The following is a 24,133-nucleotide window of genomic DNA, read 5'->3' on the forward strand; positions in this document are numbered from 1 at the left end:
AGTGGAAAAGATGGATAGCCAACTTCTTGTACCAAATGTAAGCCTTACGAAGAGCAGCATACGGTTCCAACCTCTGATCAACTCTGTCAACACCACCCATGTACTTATTGTAGTCCAGTATGCACACAGGTTTGCGCACTTCTGCAACCTGACCCCAAACATTCCGCGGTTCAGTGCTTTCATCATGTATTGTAGTCAACATGTAGACATCTCTCCTGTCTGTAAACTTGACAGCTAGAAGCTCCTCACAACGCAAAGCACTGCACTGTCCCCGAGCAAGCTTTTGACAAACAAGTTCTTTTGGGAAACCTTTACGGTTTGAGCGGATTGTGCCACAAGCAACAGTGTCCACTTTGGCCAATTCCCTGAACAACCGCACACCAGTGTAGAAGTTATCGACATACAAATGATGGCCTTTGTTAAAAAATCCACGACCAAGTTCCCACACAATTTTCTCAGTCACTCCAAAAGTCGACGGACAACCAGGGGGGTTAATCCTGGATTCCTTACCAGTGTACACCCTGAAATTAGAGACATATCCAGTCTCACTGTCACACAGCATATACAGTTTGATTCCATAGCGTGCCCTCTTACTAGGAATGTATTGCCAAAATACCAAGCGGCCCTTGAACAATAGCAAAGACTCATCCACTGCAATTTCTTTCCCAGGATAAAAGATCTCAGAAAATCGATCAACCAAATGATCAATGACAGGCCGAATCTTGAAAAGACGGTCACAATCAGGGTGATCTCGTGGCAAAGCAAGACTATTGTCAACAAAATGCATCATCCGCAGCAGAAGCAAATACCTATCACGAGTCATGACTGCCGGAAATATTGCTGTTGCCATCCAGGGACTAGTAGACCAATATGAAGCCATTGATGGTTTCCTAAGCAAGCCCATCAAAAGAGTTAAACCCAAAAACTTTTTCATCTCCTCCAAATGGGTGGGAGTCCACCGGGTAGCTCTAGCGTGGGGCTTAAGGCTGGCACTGTTCACCCTCCAAAAATTTTCAGCATACAAATTAGTCTGCTCTACAATCTCTGCCAAAAACACATCATCCATAAACAACTTGAAAAAATCAATAGGCAAAAAGTTTTCAGTGTTCACCCTACACCCTGGAACATCAGTAAATTCAGGCAATGCCGGCTGCACCATGCCTGGTGCAACCCAGAGGTCAGAACATTCATCGTCAAGTCTTGCAGCCGCAGGCCGCCGCCCAGCTAACTCTTGTCTCACAACACCAACTGGAAGTCTAGCAGCCCCAGGCTGCAGCCCAGATGTCTCTTGCCGCACAATTGGCACATCACTGTCCTCCGCAACCACAGGCACAACCATGTCCTCCAAAACCGTAAACACAGCAATGTCCTCCCCAACCACAGGCACATCATCCACACCAAAAGTAGCTTCATCAGCACTCAAAGTGTCTTCATCATCAGATGAAGCCATGCGTAGAGAAAACTCACTACCTGAATCTTCACCTCCCACCTCTGGCTCAGAATCAGAGTCAGACTCTGGACCATGGTCGAGGAAGAATCAAAAAGCATTCCAACAACTTGCTGAGCAGTAATCCGGCGGCTAGCCATTATCCTTACAAATAAAGGAGTCTGCACAAACAACTCAACAACCCCAACACTGCGCAAAGTAAGATAAAAATGTAAGACTTTTTCACCAAAAAATAGATTTAGAAAAAATATACAATTCACTTACAAGACACAACTACACTCACCAGCACCTACTCTGCAAAGACACAGCAAATAGGCAACGATATCCCACTAGAAAGAAGAAGAAAAAAAACTTACATCTACAGAAGGACACATCAAAAACAAATGCAAAACATGTTTTACAATCACAACAAACAGCAACAACACATACTCGTATTACTACACACTTTGCAAAATAAACAATTACATTACAATTGAACAAAAAAAAGGTCTCTTACCAAACACATGCAACTACAGAAACAGCAGCACAACAGAACCACCAGTAACAGAACCGCACACTGCAACAATCTAAAGAGAAAAAAAAACAATACACATTAGAAGAAACAAAAACAACACACATTACAACAGGCTATGTCACAGGGTATGTCACAAATGGGGTGTCTGCCCCCAAGGGGGGAAGATTATAAATCATTATAAACGTGGGCCCCCTGGAGCAGAAAAGTCTAAAAAAATATTAGGGCCACTAGGAAGCGACCCTTCCCCAAGGGATCGCTTCCTTTTCAAATAAAAAACAATCCCTGGTGTCTAGTGGGCTTTTCTGCTCCCCCTGGGTGCAGATCGGCCAAAAAAACGGCCGATCTGCCCCAGGGGGGGCAGAAAAGTCTGAAAAATATTTTATCCCCCTAAGGAAGCGACCCTTGCCCAAGGGGTCGCTTCCTTTATAAATAAAAAACAATCCCTGGTGTCTAGTGGGCTTTTCTGCCCCCCCTGGGTGCAGATCGGCCAAACAAAACGGCCGATCTGCCCCAGGGGGGGCAGAAAAGTCTGAAACATTATTTGGCCCCAAGAGGAAGCGACCCTTGCCCAAGGGGTCGCTTCCTCAACAAATAAATATGCCCCAAAACAATCCCTGGTGTCTAGTGGGCTTTTCTGCCCCCCCTGGGTGCAGATCGGCCCAAAAAAACGGCCGATCTGCCCCAGGGGGGGCAGAAAAGTCTGAAACATTATTTGGCCCCAAGAGGAAGCGACCCTTGCCCAAGGGGTCGCTTCCTCGACAAATAAATATGCCCCAAAACAATCCCTGGTGTCTAGTGGGCTTTTCTGCCCCCCCTGGGTGCAGATCGGCCAAAAAAATGGCCAATCTGCCCCAGGGGGGGGCAGAAAAGTCTAAAAATATATATGCCAGCCAGAGGAAGCGACCCTTGCCCAAGGGGTCGCTTCCTACACACAATTTGCCCACACAAACAGAATCCCTGGTGTCTAGTGGGGCATTCCTGGTGCACGATCGCGACGCTGTGCGCGATCGTGCACCAGGAATGCCGTACATTGGTACATCAGGGGAGAGGAAACACAGTTTCCTCCCCCCCGATGCCTCAAGGCACCGAAAAACGGCCCCCCGCCCCACCGCAGCACCAAACACCGACCTTGTTCCTGGACGCGCTGGAAGCAAATGGCTTCCAGCGCGTCCAGCGCTTCCTGATGACGTCGGCGCGCGCTGTGCGCGCTGACGTCACCAGGAAGCGTGGGGGGGCCAGGGGGTGGCAGCGGAAAGTCTTCCGCTGCCACCCCTGCAAAAAAAAAAAAAGATCGCCGCACAGGGGGGGGGGGAGCGCCAGCGCTCTCCCCCACGGCTGTACTGATGACGGAGCGGTTCCGTCATCAGCACAGCCCAACCGATGCTGATGACAGAACCGCTCCGTCATCAGCATCAAAGGGGTTAAATGCTTCACACACCTCCTAAAGTTGAAATATAATAATTAAAGGGTTGGTTGGGTAGTCTTTCAATGGGACATCCTCCCCACCCCCAGTAAAGGAGTAGGTGGACCTGAAGTGTTTAACGCACTGATGTTCATCCCCAAACCATTTGTCTATTGGATGATCAGCTTAGGCACATTAGCAATTCTCCAGAAGCCCCTTGCATCTCAAAGGGCAGTGGTCTTGACTAGATTCTCCAAGTACTCCTCTTTAAAGCTGATTTTTCAATTTTTAATTGCTGGTTGATAGTCAAACTTCCTTAGCGCAATCAGTGTCCGATCCCTCTGGCAGCTACTGAGAGCCTACCACTTTCGCTGATTGGCTTCCCTACATTGCTTCTTAAACCATCCCAAATGGGGGTTATTGTTATTCTTAGTGGAACTCAATAATAAAGTTTACATTTAGAGGTTTAAAATATGAAATATGAAAGGAATCTAATATTAATAGGCATGAGTGAGTGATAAGTGGACAACGAATAATCATTAACACCAAATACATTGTTACAGCAGTAGGATGAAGGGTCAGAATATGTTCAGCTCACCACCAAGGCTTAAAGCCTACTTCAGCAATACTTAAACTATTGGTTTCTGTGAGTACTGGGGATTATTTTTAATAGGGAGGTTAAGAGCCAGTTCTATGATATTATGATCAGTATAACATATTTTGGCAACACCCCCAACAGTACAAAATCAGTCATGGACTGTTGGATAAAAATTTGATAAATAATGGAACACATACCCCATCTGGTGAAAAGTTGAGAAAAAAGATGTGGTCGTTGATATTACCTACAATTTCAGTGGAGTTGTTTAGACCAAGTTTAAGAAAACATATACAGCTTTCCCCCTGTGACGAACCTTAGGAAGGACTAGATACTTGAGTATAATTTAGAAAGGTCAAGGTAGGGCAGTGAGGAAACCAATTTTAGCCTTAATTCTCCTCATGATAACATTAAAGCAACTCAACACAGGAAACAACCTAATCCAAAAATGTAAAGATGTTGAACATTTTTAAATAAAGAATTAATGTTACAATCCATGCTGTCAGTGCTGACTGAATTATAAAAATTGAACTTAATGTAATCAACTCTATTAAAATATCTTAAATAAAATAATAAACATATTTGATTTAATTACATTTTTATATTTTTTCACTTTGCATTAAACAAATTCATATAATTAAACAGTTTAAATACTTCCATTCAATTTAATAGTATTTCATATGGGGAGTTAGTTTACAATTCAGCTTTCATTATTTTAGGGTGTTGCAGTACTAATGGTTGGCCATATGCAATGCTAGAACTAATCCAGCTGGAGTACATTTACTAATGTTTGGAGCCAATTCTGTCTGTAGTAAATGTAGGAAGCTGGGTGTAGTGTGCACAAAGTCCAGGGAGTCTTCAGAGGTATAGCAGAGGCTAAATTACATAAGTACTAACAGCTCTCTTTGTGGTAGTGTGAGCGAGCAGTTAGGCCTAACAGGAGGGTGTGTTCAGCATTTATTACATTCACTCAATCAAGGACTAATTACAAACACTCAGAGACAGAATCCAGACCAATTTGGTAAGTATAAAAATATACACTTGTATTTGATTTTGTAGAACGAAGCAGGTCTTGGCACAAGTAAGTAGGAACCCCTTTGAATGAAAAGCTGTACACAGAACTGCAATTGTGTATTGAATTGGAACTGTTTAAAGGTTTGTATTACTTTTAAAGCAGTTTAAAATACAGTGAGATTACTTTTGATAACTCTTGGATTCGATTTCAGTTACTTTTAGGTCTGGGGTGATATATCAAGATATTACACACTGGCTGTTGTCACTTACAGATAAGTATGACAATTCTTACATTAAAGTACAATTACTTTCTTTTCTTACAAAAGTTCAACGCAAACATTTTTGGGAACACCACATCACAACATTGGATCCTAGGGGGAAAAGAAAGTTATTGGTTTGTAGGTAAGTAAACGACCTGCAAGGATATTTTTGGGTGGTTAGAACCAAAGTACTCCAAGGTTCAGGTAGGCACTCAAATTGCACCACCAGCGACACTGGGGTGGCTGGGTGCAGAGTGCAGGGGCCCAATGTTAACCAACGGAGCTAAGAGAACCTTCAGTCAGGGGCTGCTTACAAGCAGGCCACTTGGCTGTGGGGAAAATGCTCCTGGAGTTAGGATCAGCACTGCAGGGGCCAACATTCAGCACAGGAGCTGCACCACCAGCAGCACAGGAGCGGTCAGGTGCAAAGTACAAAGGCAATGTAGGGGACAAGGCTGTGTTGTGTCAGGTGCAGGAGTGTCATTTGGCATTGGGTTCTTCTTACCAGCTCCGGTTGGGGGGCCCCTTCAGTTTGAAGCTGCAGGTGTCGGCTTGAAGTTTGATGGAGGTCGGGAACAGCAGATCCTAGGTCAGGATTGCTGTGGGGACCTCCTTGTGGTATTAGGCCACTCAAGCTCGGGCTGTAGGTGTCTGGTGCAGAATGGTGCAGAATCGAAGAGCCGTCTGGATCTGGATTCTGTGGTTGAGTTTTGGTTGAGCGAATTCAGTGCTCACGGGAAACAGAGACTGTAAGGTGAGTGCAAAGCAGGTCCTCCGGGCTCTGGGTGTCTGCTGGCTGCTGGATATGCCGGGGTTTTGTTGTAGTCAGGATGAAGTCGGGACAGGCCGCTAGGGCTGGTGCCAAAGCAGTTAGTGTCCTCTTCATCTGGGGTCAGCACTGCATTTCGGTCCTTCTTTATTCCGCCAAAGTTTAGGGTCGCCCCTAAATACTACATTTAGGGGTGTTAAAAAGGTGTGCAGGTCAGGACCAATGGGTCCCTTCCTTGAGGTGGGTACACCCCCTATTATGCCACCCTCCAATGGGAGGAGGGGCATGAGCCTCTTCCTAATTGGCTGGGTCCCCTCATCATCAAAATGGAGGGGAATGAGATGTGTGCTTCACCTCACCATTCCCATCTGAGGGGTGGGGTTGGCAAAGGTGGGCACAACTCTCCTCCTAACTTGGTTTTCCTGTCCAAAGTGGGAAGCAGAACAGGTGGAAGCAAGTTGCTGAGGGTAGCAAAAGGCAGGGCAACTTGCAAAGGCAGCAGGCCTATGAAGCTTCCCCTTTGTGGACCCAGCCCATCCTGAGGGAGGAGGCATGACTCCTCTGCCCAGGATGGGCTTTGTTTCTGGACCCAGAGAGCGGGTGCCCTCTACCCAGGAGACCCCTGAACAACGACGTACGCTGGTGTGGTTCCTGAATGGTCAGCCATTTAGGAACCACACCAGGGCTGGTCGTTTTCAGGGGGCATCTCTTAGATGCCCTCTGAGTGCATTTTACATTAAATATCAGACTGACATCAATGTGGGTTTAATGTGCTGAGAAGTTTGATTCTAAACTTACCAGGTTTTAGTAAAGCCATTATGAAGCTGTGCTGACCATTCCCAGACCAAATACTACTTAATGGCTTTATTACACTTACAATGTCTAAAAATGGACGTAGACACTGTAGGGGTACAGTGCACATGCCACTGTATCCTCACCTGAGGGCTAGTGTACCCTGATAGAGGGGTGACTTACCTAGGACCCAGGCAGTGGGTTGCAGGTATGGCACACACGGCTTGCATCAGATGTCAGGCAAAAGGTGGGGCGTAACCATGCATAAAAGGGGAACTTTCCTACAGTGACTTTCAAAGAGTAGTGTGTGACTATCTTACTCATTTGTTTGTGGGGACATGCCAATCTCCAATCACCCCAGCCCCCACTTTTTGCTTAAATCTCCCTACCACCCCCCCCCCCCCCGTTTAGTAGTAAGCTCCATTTTCCAGCAATTCCACCTGGTCGCTTCCACATATATATAGTAGTAGACTTACATGTGTTAGGGAATCCCCTTGGAAACAATAGGAGAGGTGAAGGTGGAGATTTATACTAAGCAGTTCTATTGTATTACTCATTTATGTACTACAAAAGAAAGATTGTGAATCAGGCCCATAGTTGATAACTTTGACAACATTCTCTGCACTCCAAGGCTTTGACAAAGCAGCAGCAATTACTAGGCTGTTAATAGTGATCCTTGGTCATGTTCTAAATGTATAATATAACATATATGATCATACTAAGCACACTGGAGAATACACAGAGAAAAAGTAAACATACCTTGACCTTTCCCATTCTTTCCCCCACCTCTTTCTCTTTGTTCTTTTTCGCCTGCCTCCCTTCCCTTTAATGTTGATGTTCTAAAAAATGTTTATTGTTGTAAGGCTTTTCCGCCTAAATCATGATAATGAAACACCAAACAAACCAAATCATGTGTCTAAACTAAAACTTCATCTGGGCAATTGTCAATCACTACGATTTTTGAGAGCCAGTGACAGAATCGTTGCTTTTTCATTAGACTTAATCCCTTTTACTAGATATAAAATGCAATTCAATTATTCTACGAATATTTAAAAGGCACCACCTCCTTTCCTAGATAAAACCCATCCAATATGTTTTGCTATTTCGCAGTGAGTTTATCGCATTATTTCTTATCTCTAGTGCTTTTTATAAACTATTAATTGCACCAATTATTATTTCTGATGTGAGCACAAAAGGCAAACTTCTAAATGAATTAGGTTGAAACTCTCTCGCCAGGGACTTCGACAATATTCCTAAAATGTGAAAGCATTGTCTTCTTTGAACAATGACACGTTATCAATTTTGGATTGCTCACTTTTCTGCGCAGTTAAACAGAAACAGTTAATAAATGTTTCCTTTTATTGGTGCAGCATTATAGTCTTTCATGCTCAATGTTTTGCTTTTTGTAACTATCACTCACATGTTTTTATTTTGTGCACAATGTTTCGATTTATCTTTTGGCATTTAATAATGAACAGCACCATTTGTATTATGCAGTTTATTGGGCTCTCCATTACCCAAGTAATAATTGCATCTATTTATCAAAATCTCACACCAGGTTTTCGGACCTCCAACATGATGTGTTAAAAAGGGTTGGCTAAAAGCTGTTTCAGCAAGATAATGTCTGCAACATTTCATATCCTTTCACAAAAGTCTTCCATTCTGTACAATGCAGAAAAAGTAAAATTTGTGAGACAGGAAAGGGTGAGCATCATATTTTGCACCAATTGTAGAAGCCTTGTACATGATTTAGACCCTCATTACAAGTTAGGAGGAATAGGTAAGGTCAGTACCATTACCCCAGACTGAGATACTTACCACGTATGGGAAATATCTCCTATTACGACATTTTAACCTGTAAATCAGGTATAACACGCTGAATCAGAATATAACATCAAGTTCCTTTTTTACAGGTCCTTACCCCCAATAAATTACAGTAGGTTTGGCATGTCAGAATGTATTCATTGGAAATCTGATAGGGTATAATAATTATTACACAACTCATAATTCCGATCCCTGTGCAAATACGTGTTTGCACAGCGATCAGTAATGGAACAGCGCAATGTAGGCTCACCCTTACATGCCACAGAAATACAATAATATACTTCCATTTGACATTATATTCACTGTGCACCTTAAGTTCATTAACACGCGCGAAGCAACGTATTAATTCAATGTACTTATTGAAGAGACTAAAGAAATTCATACGTGCCCACTAAAATTCAGTTGAAGCATGAAATTGTGTACTTGTATCCGTGCTTTACACTTGGAATTCAAGCTACATTTTCACACATAACCATGTACTCTTTTACATTCATTCCTCAAGGAACATGTACATATATACTTGTACACTTGACATGAATATTAAAGACTCTGGTAAATTTGCCTGATTAAAGCCCTCAGTTGAAAGGCATTTTACTTTACCAGCATATTCTCTCTCTCTTTGCAGGTTTATTATCATGATTTTTGTTAGTTAGAGAAAATCTTATTGTCTGTATTAGACTGCTGATAGCAAGGCCTTTAGGGGAAACTTGGAAGTGAACTTTGGAAAATAAGTGGTCGAAAAAGGCCTTCTGTTCATCATGTTTCGGGACGGAAAGATATTCAAGGTTGCGGTCTACAGTCCCAGTTTCAATGTGATGTGAAACTGAAGGTTTGTTGCAGATGTACTCAAGTAATGAGTTGCTAGTTTCTTCTGAATTTCCTCAGATATATAAAAAAAATTATATATAGAGAGATAGATATAGATATAGATATGTACATATATATATCCATATACCTTTCCAAAGAGCCTACCATTGATCCGAGGTTAAGAAAGAGCAGTACAGTCAGGCACCAACATATTCTTAGGTCTATTTTATTGTATCATTTTTACCATCAGTGCATCAGTGCAGAGACCAACGCGATTCAGCCTTAGCCTTCAACAGGATCAATATATATATATATATTACCTACTGGCGGTCGCCAGTAGGTATATATAGTTAGGATTTTTTCTCTATGGGATTTTTGAAAATTCTATGTCTAATAACTTTGGCGTTTGTGGACGGAATTGGCTGAAATTTTCAGGAAAATGGAACATTTTGTTTCTGAGCAGCCCCTGAAAATTTAGGGGGGGTTTGTCAAGGGGGGGGCCGAGAAAAAAGGGGGGTCCCAAAACGCGTTTTTCCCATGTTAATTTCCATAGGGCGGTTGGCCTCACTTTTAGCCCGAACGGCTGAATGGATTTGCACGAAACTTGGCAAAATTGTAGGGACTGGTAGCCCGATGTGCCTTTGCTAGGTCTCAATATATGTGCTCCAGTGGATTTTGAGAAATTAACGTTCAAAAAAAGATATATATCTGTAACAGCGCTCCGGGCAGCGATCCGGTTCTCGTACTTTTCGCGTTACGGAGCTTTGCGAAGCGAAGCTGATTGGCTCTCGGGTGTCTGTAAACATTCCAAACAGTCCGTAGTGGCCGCCATCTTGTCTCTCGGTAGGATCGAGAGACAAGAGGAGGCCAAAGCGAAGGGGCAAATGACCATAAGGGGGCATAGTAGATCCTCCCTGACCCCCTAGGTTTGATGTGGAGGCTTTAAAAGGGCCCCGCGGGGCAAAAAAATAAAAAAAATCGGTTTTTTTCGTGGGGTGCGCCCGGTACGCGTAACGGAAAGCGGACTGGGGAGCGTACTACAAGGAAACAAGAATGATTGACTTTTAACTTATTGTATGTTTATAGACTTTTTTTTTTTTGCTGAGTGACGTCTCGGCCTATCTCCACGGGATGCAGTCCCTACTATCTCGGCGTTTAAGAACAGGGGGACCGGTAGTGTGGGAGAGATAACGTCTGTTAACGTTCGATTCGAAGGAAATCAGGAAGTGTTGAAAAACATTGTCTGCGCCATCTTGCCTTTTTTCAAATGCCACACTTTTGTCGTGCACGGCAGCCATTTTAGATGCCTTGACCAGACCCACTCTCTGCACGCTGTCGATCCTTAGCATGGCTCCCCACCCTCGCAAGCATCTCCCCCAGGCACTGGTCACCCCCGCTCTCTGTCTTATGCATGGGCAATAAACCTCCCCCCATCTGCGCTGCTCTTCCTTGAGAATCACACCCTGTGCCCGCCCGACACCTCCCTTTCGCCCTATTCACTACCGCACCCTCTGACACTCCTCTTCCTCTGTGTCCGATTGTCCAGGCCGGTACCAGGCTATCACCTAGCCTTGCAGATGTAATTTATGGCCCCAGCTGTAAAGAATCACCCCTCTTCAAAGGAGTTACAGTAGATCAAGGCCCCCACCCGATGAGATCCGTCACACCACACGCGTTCCTACTATCTGAAAACCATCCTGTATTGTGATTGGGGAGGGGACCGAGCCTGAAGCGGAAGATTCCAGGGATGCCTCTTTGTACATCAAAGTTTTTACAATTATGTGTTACATTAAAAATATATAGCACTCCAACAAAGTAGTAGGATTATAAAACTTTAATAACTTATAAATATATACAACGCAACAAAAACAGTAAATACATTTAAAAAATTTTTGGAAAAAAGAAGCAACAATGGTCAGTAGCTGTGTTTTGTGCGAATAGTCCCAAGGCAGCACAACGTGCTGAGTTCTGGACGGCACCCAGGTGATGTTACCTGGGTGGAAAGCAATGTGATGCTGTGCGTCGCCCCCAAGATAGAGGTTCCTCGGCTGCAGTGGGGCGCCCCTTGGTGTTTCACTCGCTATGCAGCTGAGTTGCGTGCGCACTTGCGGCGAATAGGCCGAAGGCAGCACAACGCGCCAAGATCCGGATGGCACCGAGGTGGTGTCCAGCAAGTTGCCGCACTGGTGTGGCCATCCTACAATGCTGAGCCGAAAGTCGGCGTGGGGTGCCCCGTTGGCCTGTGAGGTGGCGTCAGTAGCGGACCGATGTGTGAATAGGCCGGAACCAGCACAAGGCGCCAAGATCCGGAGGTGGTGTCATAGTTGAGAGTTCTGGGAAGCGGGGGGGAGGCGGCGCAAACGAGTCTCTCCCTCCATGTGGAGGCACTTCATCTGCAGTGGGGCGCCGAGATCCGGATGGCACCGAGGTGGTGTCTAGCAAGTTGCCGCACTGGTGTGTGTTGAAAAGATGAAAGGTCCACAGCAAGTCTATGTTCCTTCAGTGGAGCGCCGTCTAGCTGAGTTTCGCCTGCTCTTGCTGCTACAGCGACAGGCGGCTGCAACAGGACTCTCAAAATGGCGGCCTGTTCTTTGGATTTGGGCCTGGTCCACTAAAATGGCCCTGGGACACCTTAGAACTCGGACTAAGGTGTAATATGTGACATCATCAGCAGTGGATTGCGGGTGCGCGATATATAGTTAGTGCAACTAACTATATATGGAATTTCAATGGTTTTGTGTGAGTAAAATAAGGTTTTTTAAATGCTAATTCCTAACTATATATGGTCTATAACCTATGTTTTTGTCAGTGAATATATATATATTTCAAAAGCAGAGTTACCCTGGAAGAGCTGCCTAGTAAGCAAATGACCCCGCAATTTTCGATGAAGGCTGCAGATGGCAGGGTGAGTTCAAAACATCAATTTATTATTGCCAATTGCCATACGCGTTTCAGGATGTTGAATCCCTTCCTCAGTGGCACATTTGCTGCTGCAACAAACAAGAAATGTCCGCACCATTTTCTCTTTTCAAAGTCCTGCCCGAGTGGGCGTGGCCCACCGAAGGGCCTCCTGGGACCTGTAGTGCAGAGTAAGTCTATACGTTGCAGCCCTGTAGTGAAATTGTTGTCGAAACCCCCAGTGGGATGATGTTCGGTTCACAATATTTGCCAGTTGCATATTTCACGCCTCGCATCGCCTGGAGCTTACTCCCGTATAGATTGGAGGCATCGATAAATGGCTCCACGGTCCCTCTCCTGAGGTAGCAGCTCTTTTGCAGCCGGGTCGGCCGCTATAAATTTCAAAAGCAGAGTTACCCTGGAAGAGCTGCCTAGTAAGCAAATGACCCCACAATTTTCGATGAAGGCTGCAGATGGCAGGGTGAGTTCAAAACATCAATTTATTATTGCCAATTGCCATACGCGTTTCAGGATGTTGAATCCCTTCCTCAGTGGCACACTTTCTGCTGCAACAAACAAGAAATGTCCGCACCATTTTCTCTTTTCAAAGTCCTGCCCGAGTGGGCGTGGCCCACCGAAGGGCCTCCTGGGACCTGTAGTGCAGAGTAAGTCTATACGTTGCAGCCCTGTAGTGAAATTGTATATATATATATATATATATATAACTCCGTTTTTTTTCTTGTTCGCGAACAACAGAGAAACGGACACTTGCTTTTTTCTCTAGAAGCAGGTATTTATTTTTCATATTTTTTCATGAACTGCCATGTGTGTATCCAGACGCGTTTCGTTGAGCGCAGTCGCCTTGCTCACTGGAACTTAAGTGTTAAGTGACCCAACATTTTTTTATATAGAAATTTCAAACACACCAACCACCAATCCTGTGATAGGAGGTCACATGATTGATACAAGTAAATAGAAGAAAGACTTTAACAACCACATATGTATCAATGTAAACACTGGCAGGGGCCAAATGTGTATTTACAAACGCAGAAAAATAATAATATCTGTGCAAATACATTGGAACCAAAATTATAACATTTTTATAACATTTTGCTCTTCCTTGTGATCACAATTATTCAACATGAATGCACACATTACCCATATTGATAATGCTGTGTGGTATCAAGTCAAAAACATTAATAACTGCACAATGATTTTTTTTTAATAAACACATTTGATTATCACATAGACTTGAGCCATGTACATTATAATCACTGTTGTTGTTGACATATATAAAAAAGGTTCCTCTATATAAACAATTCTCACATGGGGTCCCTACCATATTTAAACAATGACCTACTAAAGTGCATGTGAAAAAGTGCAAATGCATATAACTAAAATTAGTGATTCGTTGTAACAACAATATCACTTGAAGTTCAACCCTACAGTGGTCTATCATGACACCGGACAATCCTGCTATGTCCAAACTAACCCAGCTGGGTAGAATGTCAAAGGGTTGAACAGTTGGGGCGGGAGAGGGACACAGAAATAAAACCAAACTCGAATACTGAAATTCATTGGGTAAAGTAGTTGAAATAGGTTCATTGAAGTAAAGTGCATATCATATACCGCCAAAACGAAAGAAAACATCTTACTGTTGATCACCGACTAATACAATTTAGATGTTTTATCTTTCCAGTCTCCATCCAAACAATAAATAGCTAGTACAAGTGTGCCAATAAATATCATAAAACCAATCATCCATAAAACGTCTCATAAATTCATGGTAAAATGCATATAAACTGACCACAAGGCCAACTAAAAATCATCCAGATAAAAATACTAAAAAGATCATATTAATAAATAGTTGCAACCAGATACCAAATTCATATATATACACACATGTAAAAGGATAGTTGAAACCCAAGATAAAATTAGATGTGTATAAGATGCCCAAAAGATAGTGATGAAGATCCTCACAAATGTTAAGACCTCTCAGGCTCTTGGAATCCGATTCTATTATGTATTTGGTTTCCAGTTGTCTGAGGGTCTTTTCCCTGTTGCCTCCTCTCTTGTTCGGTAAGACACTGTTGATCACAAAATATTGTAGAACATTCAAGTTGTTATTGTGTTCTGTCCTGACGTGTCGGGAAACTGGGTAAGTGGGATCTGCATTGACTGTGGCTCTCAAATGTTGCAAAATTCGTGCATGTAGCTGTAGTTTTGTGCTTCCTACATATCTAAGGCCGCATATGCATTTTAAAACATAAACGCATAGTCGGTTCTACACTTATAGTGTCCTTTCAATGGAATGGGAACCTCTGAGAAAGCATTAATATAGGAATTGGTGTTAATACCAAACTTACACGCTCTATATGTACTGCACTTAAAAAAGCCTTTTTTCGATGACAGCCAGTTATTTTTCGAGTATAATTCTGGGCTCGTTTTGACAAGGTCACTACGCATAGAGTGCGCCTTGCGGTAAGTAAAATTGGGTTTGCATGGTAATATTTCATGAAGAACAGCATCGGTTAAAACTATTGGCCACTGCATGTTAATAATTCGTTTGATGGGTTGTGATTGTCTACTGAAAGTAGTAATGAATCTGCAAGGATCTACAGGTTCGGGGTCCTTATTGGAAACTGTTTTGACTATATCCACTGTTGTGTCATTCGATTCTGACACACCTATGAACATTTTGGACCTATCTTTGCGATTAGCCTTTTTCATGGCTTGGTCCAATTTGTGTGGATCATAGCCACGTTCCAATAATCTGCCTCTAGCAGCTGTTTGTGCTTCCACTAAGGGAGTCTCAGTACTGCATGCTCTGCGGATACGCACAAACTCTCCATATGGCAGGCTGGCAATAGTATGGTGGGGATGTGCACTGGAGGCATGTAGTAGTGTGTTACCAGCGGTTGGTTTTCTGTATAGGCTAGTCTGAATCGTGTTGTCAACAATGTCTACTTTGATGTCTAAAAAGGTTGTAGTTCTCAGATCTATGTGGGATGTGAATTAAGGATTTGATTCATTCGAATTTATCACTTCCACAAAGGCTTGTGCCTCCGCCTCATTACCTCTGCAGATTATAAAAACATCATCGATGTATCTCCACATATGTACAACATGCTGTTCAAAAAGTGCCCTGTGCTTGTTTTTGAGGACATGCTCCTCCCACAAGCCTACATGTAAACATGCAAAACTGGGAGGGAAGCATGCCCCCATTGCCACTCCCTGTTTTTGTCTATACACCCTAACATAAAACATAAACATATTGTTGGAAAGGCACCATTCTATCATTGCTAGTAGCAATTTGTTATGTAAGTACATATCTAAATTTCTGTGCTTCAGATAAAATTCTACAGCATGGAGCCCATCACTATGCCTGATGCAGGTATATAGTGAGACTATATCCAAAGTTAAAAACAAGTAGTCATCGGCCCACTGTACATTGTGCAATTTGGATAATAAATCCCTGGAATCCTGTATAAAAGATGGTAACGCAGTTACATGTTCTTGAAGGAAAAAGTCTACATATCTGGACGTGCATTCAAATGAGCTATTGATGGCTGATATTATAGGTCTTGTGGATCTACGCCTTTGTGCACCTTGGGGATTAAATAAAAGGTTGGGAGGGTAGGATGTTCCTTAAATAGAAACTTAAATTCTTCTTTGATGATCAATCCCTCTCGCTGCCATTTCATTAGATCACTTTTGTCATCCCCATTGATCCTTTTGACTGTGGCTCCATTGCTAGGCTCATAACATTGTATATCATTCAGATGTCTGAAGGCTTCCGTCCTATAGGCTTCCTTATTCCAAAGAACAATGTTGCCACCCTTGTCAGAGTTATTAATTACCACAGTGTCGTTTTTCTTTAGTTTGGTCATTAGCTGTAAGTACTCTTTATTCTTACCAGAGTTTTTGATGTTACAAGTTCTCTTATAAAGATTTTTCAACTCATCCGTAATTCGATCATGGAAGATATCCAAGGCATCCCTTGGCATTATGGGGACAAATGTAGATGGTGCCTTAAAAGGGCTATTGCCTGGTGAAGAGATGTTGATATTCTCTTGTTGAGCTACTAACTGTGTGATGTGTGTAGCATCATCATCCCTTAATGCATATAATGTTGTTAATAGCGGGATTTCACCTGCCATCAGTCTTGTTCTTTTAGTAGGTGCCTGGACAGGTGTTGTTTCTTGCCCATGATTTTTAATTGTAAAATATTTCTTAAGTTTCAACTTGCGGATGAATTTGTAGACATCTACACGTGTTTGGACTAGATTAAAATTGCTTTCTGGATAATAGCTCAATCCAAGCGACAAAAGTTGTTGTTCAGCTTTATTAAGTTGAATTGCTGTTAGATTGATTATAGATTGAGCTTGTGATGTTACTTCTTGCGCCAATTGCCCCTTTTCGACGGATTTTTGCCTTGTGCGTTTGGAGCATTTACGGCGTTCCCTCCTTCTGCGATTCCTTTCTTTGCTTGAGGTGGCTGTGGATTTCTCGATCGCAGGGACTGTTTTATATATATATATATATATATATATATATATATATATATATATATATATATATATATATATATATATATATATATATATATATATATATATATATATTCCAAAACTACTCCTCCCAGTCGAAAAGAGCAGAGGCCACATCAGGGAACAGAGACAACATCGACCATATGACTTGAGGACTGCGTTTCCCAGGATGCACCTGACAGCTCACAGGTAAGTGGTGCATGGAGTCATGCTCAGAATAGTCCGAGTACTCAGTGGAAGGCAGGATACTCCGCACAGCATTCCGAGTCCACTGGTGATTGAAACTTTGGATGCCCCCTCGGGTCCCCTTTAACCGCTTCAGCCTTGTGTCCAGGTTTCCAATAAGCGGGGGCAGATATGGCAGTGCATTCCGCCAAGGCTGAGGTTGATAACCTTGCTGTACTGCTGCAATTTCACCCATACTGAAGGCAGTCTTGGATCTTTCAATACCTTGAATGAAACGAATGCCGAAGCAAGAGCCAGAGACATCCAGGCCAGCTTGCGAAGCGGGGGCCTCTGTGACACGTTTCTGGTAAACGAATTAACAATTCCAAAACTACTCCTCCCAGACAAAAAGAGCAGAGCCCACATCAGGGAACAGAGGCAACATCTTTATTTCAAATAATTTGGCGAATAAATTTCTGCCTTGTCAGGCCTTTGTCAGCGCCATGATGTATCAGGGGATTTCGGACGCTGTGCACTTAATTATACCTTGCCGCACTGTAATTGGTGCATAGTCCGCTAAAACCCTCAGCTGATGTGCTCACTATACTTTTACAGGCCCCAAATGGCTTGAGGACTATATATATATATTATCTACTGGCGGTCGCCAGTAGATAGCTATAGTTAGGGCCTATTTTCTATAGGAAATCCGCAACATTCTGTTTGGAATAACTTTGGCGCTGGTTCAAAACTTACAGTCAGCTCCGGTCCACTCATATCCTGAAAGTTTCACGGTGATTAGTCAAGCGGGGGCCGAGAAAAAAGGGGGTCCCAAAATGCATTTTCCCCATGCAATTTCTCATAGGACCTTTAGCCGCAGCTACAGCCCTAACTGCTGAACGGAATTACACCAAATTTGGCAAAGAGGTAGTCCTTTGTTCAGGAACAGTCCAGCCCGAACTGCCAAGCCATGCCTTCTCTGGACCGGAAACAAGCTTCCGAGGACCGGTTTCTTTAGCCCACTCTGCCACCCCCTATTGTACCACTTTGTTCGCCATAAGTTGGCAGGGTATGCTCAGATGTGAGTCCCTTGCTCACTTTGCCATTGAATTCAAGCAAGCTGGGCTGAAGACGGCTGAAATGCCAGAAACCGGTCCTCGGAAGCTTGTTTCCGGTCCAGGGAAGGCATGGCTTGGCAGTTCGGGCTGGACTGTTCCCATGAGGCACAGGGTCAGACTGATTTGCATATGGCCATGTCTGAACTGGGGTGGCAGAGTGGGCTAAAGAACGGTGATGGATTAAATCCAGATCTGTTGACTGGGTGTGAGTGTTTGATTGGTTCAGATGCTCCGTCGATCACCACCCCCTTTTGTACCACTTTGTTCGCCATGAGTTGGCAGGGTATGCTCAGACGTGAGTCCCTTGCTCACTTTGCCACTGGATTCAAGCAAGCCGGGCTGAAGACAGTTGAAATGCCAGAAATTGGTCCTCGGAAGCTTGTTTCCGGTCCAGGGAAGGCATGGCTTGGCAGTTCGGGCTGGACTGTTCCCATGAGGCACAGGGTCAGACTGATTTGCATATGGCCATGTCTGAACTGGGGTGGCAGAGTGGGCTAAAGAACGGTGATGGATGAAACCCAGATCTGTTGACTGGGTGTGAGTGTTTGATTGGTTCAGATGCTCCGTTCATCACCACCCCATTTTGTACCAATTTGCAATGGCAGGACAGGAGCCTCGCGGCTCCCACCTAGCCATTGCAAACTGCTTTGCTTCATTGAAGTGAGAGCAGGGAAACATGCTCTTGCTCCAATGAAGCAAAGCAGATTGCTTTTCCATATGGGGAGCAGCATGTTAGCTGCTCCCCATGTGGAAAAGCAATGCCGGCTCCCGCAGGAGGTGAGGAGCCGGCTGGGAATGTGGGGGTATTGGGGACACCCCACGGTCCCCAACGAGAGGTCAGGCCCCGGGGGATGGGGTCCCTGGGGGCATAAGTGGCCCGGGACGGGGGCCAAGCGACCCCACTCCCCCATTATAATGAAAAAAAAAAGAATGAATCAATGGCTGGCACCGGGAGATGGGGTCCCCGGGGCCTTAAGTGGCTTGAGGACGGGGGCTACGCAGCCCCCTCCATTAAAATATTTAAAAATGTTGCCATGCCCCAGGGGGTGGGGTCCCCGGGTCACAGAATTGGCCACGGAAGGGGTGCCACGCAGCCCCCTTCCCGTAATTATTTATTTATTTTTTATTTGGGGGTGAGGCCCTGGGAGTTGAGGTCCCCAGGGCTCCACAAAAGTCAAAGGAAGGGGGGCCACACAGCCCCCTTTAAAAAAAAAAAAACAGATGCTATCGTCCCTAGGCCCCGCCCCTTACAAACACACTCTGCAAACACAGAGCTGCGTTGCAGAGTGTTGTAAAAAGGGGCGTGGCCTCTGAACACCTCTCTGCAGCGCTGCCTCCTGGCGCATACTGGAGGTACCTGGTGGACTAGTTCACGCCCAGAGGACATCAGGATTGAAGAGGAATTAATTCCCCAACGTAAAGCGCGCCACAGGTCATGTTTGCACACATGTCACCTCAGGCCCCGCCCCCTTCCTTCACCATTGTGCAAACGTGCCCCATGGCGCGTTTGAAGTTGTGGAATTAGTTCTCTGTCAATTCTGAGGGTCCCTGAAAGTCAAATAGCCCAACAGGTATCTCCAGTATGCGCCAAGGAGCTGCGTTGCAAACAGGTGTTCAGAGGCCATGTCCCTTTTTACACCTCTATGCAACGCAGCTCTGTGGCACTTACTGGAGGTACCTAGTGGGCTAGTTTGACCCTAGGGACCCTTAGGATTGAAGGGGACTTAATCTCTCAACTTAGAACGGTGGCAGGGCACATTTACAAAGTTGTGAAGGGAGGGGACGGGCCTGACGTGATGTGTGCAAACACGCCCTTTGGTGTGTTTTAAGTTGGGGAAAAAATTCTACATTAAACCTGAGGGACCATAGGGGCCAAGTAGCCCAGCAGGTGCTTCCAGGAAGCGTCGCTGCGTTGCAGAGAGGTGGTGCAGGCCGTGCCCCTTTTTACATCTCTCTGCTATGCAGCTCTGTGGGGCTTACTGGATGTACTACGAATTCCGATTTACTCACCTGTTATCAGGAGAGATCTCAGTGCTGCATCGTTGAACCCAGTACTAATCCTGAAAAGTAATTGTAACCATACTTACCAGTAACTTGAATGTACTTCCATAGGCTAACATTGACTGGTTTCACTTTAAAATTCTTCTAAGCGTAGAGTATTGGAACTTTAAAATAGTCTCCTAAAATAACCCGAGAGTAATTCTAAGCATACTTACCAGTAGCTTGTATTTCCGTCCATAGGAATCCATTGTCTGGTTTTCGTCAGAAAAGTTTCTAAGTTTCTATTTTCACCAACTAAAAATATTCCTAAAACATTGCCTGTGTGACTTAAATGCATTCTTTCAACTGTTTACAGGAGATGCACCAGTGCTGGATACAGGATCCATCACTGAATAAGAAAAAGTGACGATAGCACTACTTACCTGCTAAGTGAATTTCCTCCCATGGGATAACATAGGTGATTCTATGTGAAAAAGTTTCTAAGTGTCAACTTTTAAAATACAATAATATTCCTTAAAAATCACTACTGTAACCAAAATCCTTTTACTCAACTGTTTACAGGAGATGTCACAGGACTGAAAGTAGGATCCAGTCCGGTGGCTGCAAAAGTAATCCATAAAGTAACTAATTGCATTTAGCTAGAAATCCCTATTGAGCTCAATGTTGCATTGTGTTTGAAATTGTGTTGCCCATTGCAACAACTGTTACTACTGTACTTAAAAGTCAATTGCCTATTTGCAAAGTATTTAAACTAAAGTAATTCATTCTGAGAAATTATATTTTGTAATGTAATGTATAATGTAATTATAATTTAATTTAAAAAAAGAAATATCTAAAAATAAATAGTTTAAAAAAAATGTAGTCAATCAGTATCAAAAAAATAAATATAAGAAATAATATATTTAAAAATTGTCATTTACAAAACCTTTGAAATTCACTGAAAAACCCATAGGTTTCAGACATGTGATAATTAGGGATTAGCATTTCAAAAACCTTAGAAATTCACTGAAAAAACCATAGATTTTAGGGGTGTTATAGTTAGCTGGACATTTCACTCGTACAAAACCATTGAAATTCCTCCGTTGTAGTTAGTTGTACTAACTATAACTCGCGCGCCCGCAATCCACTGCTGATGATGTCACATATTACATCATTCATGACATGGTCAGTGACATCACTGATGACATCACTGATGACATCATCCATGTGACAATCAGATACACCTCTTCATACACTAATATAACCTTTCAACACTCACTATAAAATATAAACTACAATTTCTGAAACAATTGACACGCCAACACAAGTTTTTACAAACCCACTCAGTGATTTGTAGATCTACACACACATCTAAACATTTACCTATACAATCACTCATACATGCTGACAAAGATCACTAGAACAATATTAAAAATACTTATACATCTACAGATGCATACAGAGCAGCACATATCCTACTCACTTATGCAGTCATCTTACTCACTTATGCGAATAATTGATCATACTTACATTTACTCAGCTACACACTTATACAAACATAACTTTATTTATCGATATAGAAAGTATCATCAATCAGTCAAAAATGCTTTATTCGGTATTTTACATTAACACCATAAAAGTACAGATTAAAACTAACAATAAAGTGCAGTTTAAAAAAGATACAGAAACTGTTACACTTGCAATTACTTGGGCCCATTGCCCCCCCACATACAGAGCAGCACATATCCTACTCATGTATGCAGTCATCTTACTCACATATGCAAATAATTGATCATACTTACATTTACTCAGCTACATACTTATTCAAACATAACTTTATTTATTGATATAGAAAGTAACCCATACTTAGTGTGTTATAAAATCACTATTATAAGTATACAGTTTTCCATACATTTAGTCAGACAACCACTGATTCTTATATATACTTATTTATATACACCAACTGTCACATACAGTGCCTTATATATTTCAACATTGTTAGACATGTATTATTGAGAAATATACTTACTCATCAATACACCCATAAAGAGATTAACTCCCCAAACAACTGTTTCGACATGCAGTCTTAACATCATATACCTACTAAATCAACTATTAACACATCTTTGGACAGTCACACAAATCCCACCCAACCACATACGCATTCACCCTCTCACACAAATATTCACTTAACTAATTAAAAACGAATATAGAGTTTCACATTGGTAGGAACAAACTTATGCAGTTGTTTACACAGCAAGAGACAGAGTGATACAGATATTCACACAGTTTAATCACTATCCCATATATTTAGTGAGATACTTTAAATTAGGCACCTAGACAGTCAATCTAAGTACTACTAAATGCTCCATCCAGACACTTATACATCCACTCAGTCTTTAATACAGATTCCTATATATATATATAATACTTTTTTAAATATAGAAGCAAACCACATTCACTGGATGATGTAATCAGTAATGTCATCAGTGATGTCATTTGAGATGTCATCAGTGATGTCATCAGTAATGTCACTGACCATGTCATGATGATATAATATGTGACAATCATCAGCAGTGGATTGCGGGCGCACTAGTTATAGTTAGTACAACTAACTATAACTGAGGAATTTCAATGGTTTTGTATGAGTGAAATGTCCAACTAACTATAACACCCCTAAAACCTATGTTTTTTTTCTAGGCCTGGGTGGTAAATTCAGTTCCGCTGGCGGAATTTGGGTAATTTTGCTTTCCGCAGAGAACGCGAAATTTACCAAAATTCTGCCTTCTGAAACTTTGCACATTTTTTTTCTTGCTTGCGTTCTCAAAATGCGTGTTCACGAGAAATTTCCCCCTGAGCACGCAAACAGCAATTGCCAACAGGAAAAAAGCTTTGCGAGCAAGCAATTTCGCATGTTCACGGAATTTCTGCGTGTTCGCGGTGATTTTTTACTCTTTTGCGGAGATTATGCGTAACGCGATTACGCAAATTCTGCCCACTCCACGAGGATGGATTACAAATCTTTAGTAGCTCACAACCACGCTAACAGCTCCAACTGGTGAAGGTCCCTGATGCGTTTCGTTGCACATGCAACTTAATCATAGGGTGGGGCCAACAGCAAAACCCGGTCAGTACTTCCAAATGCTTTTTATCCATATTGCATTAGCTTTCCAGTAAGCTGAATGCTGGGATTTGGAGTCAATTCTTCCCTTTCAGTAGGGTCTGTTAGTATTTGCCTCACTATTTTTTACCCCTTTATCGTTTTTAATGTTTGTTGCCCTCCAGTGGGCTTCGGGGCTGCTAACATGGTTCAATTCAGGCAATCCATCGTGCTGGCAGGCTGTCATGGCGTACAGCCTCACAGAGCTGGGTTTAATTTCCAGACGGTGCGTTTCCCGCGGCTCGGAGCCTGCCGCGTATTATCCATTCTCCAAGGTGCCCCGGAACTTCGAAACGCCACTCCATGAGGGCAACGAACAGTTGGGGCTGTTAGCGTGGTTGTGAGCTATTAAAGATTTGTAATCCATCCTCGTGGAGTGACGTTTCTAAGTTCCGGGGCACCTCAGAGAATATATATATATATATATATATAAATATATATATATATATATATTCACTGAAAAAACCATAGGTTATAGACCATATATAGTTAGGAATTAGCATTTACAAAACCTTATTTTACTCACACAAAACCATTGAAATTCGCATATATAGTTAGTTGCACTAACTATATATCGCGCACCCGCAATCCATTGCTGATCATGTCACATATTACATCATTCATGACATGGTCAGTGACATCACTGATGACATCTCAAATGACATCACTGATGACATAACTGATGACAACATCCAGTGACTGTATGTTTCTGTAAAGGTAAAATATGTCTTACATATTGAAGAATGAGTGGATGTATAAGTGTCTGGATGAAGGATTTAGTAGGTGCATGACTGACTGTATGAGTGAGTGATTAAATGTGTCTCACTGAGTGCATGGGTTA

This window comes from Lissotriton helveticus, chromosome 8 (assembly GCF_964261635.1).
Source record: "Lissotriton helveticus chromosome 8, aLisHel1.1, whole genome shotgun sequence".
In the NCBI taxonomy this organism is placed as follows: Eukaryota; Metazoa; Chordata; class Amphibia; order Caudata; family Salamandridae; genus Lissotriton; species Lissotriton helveticus.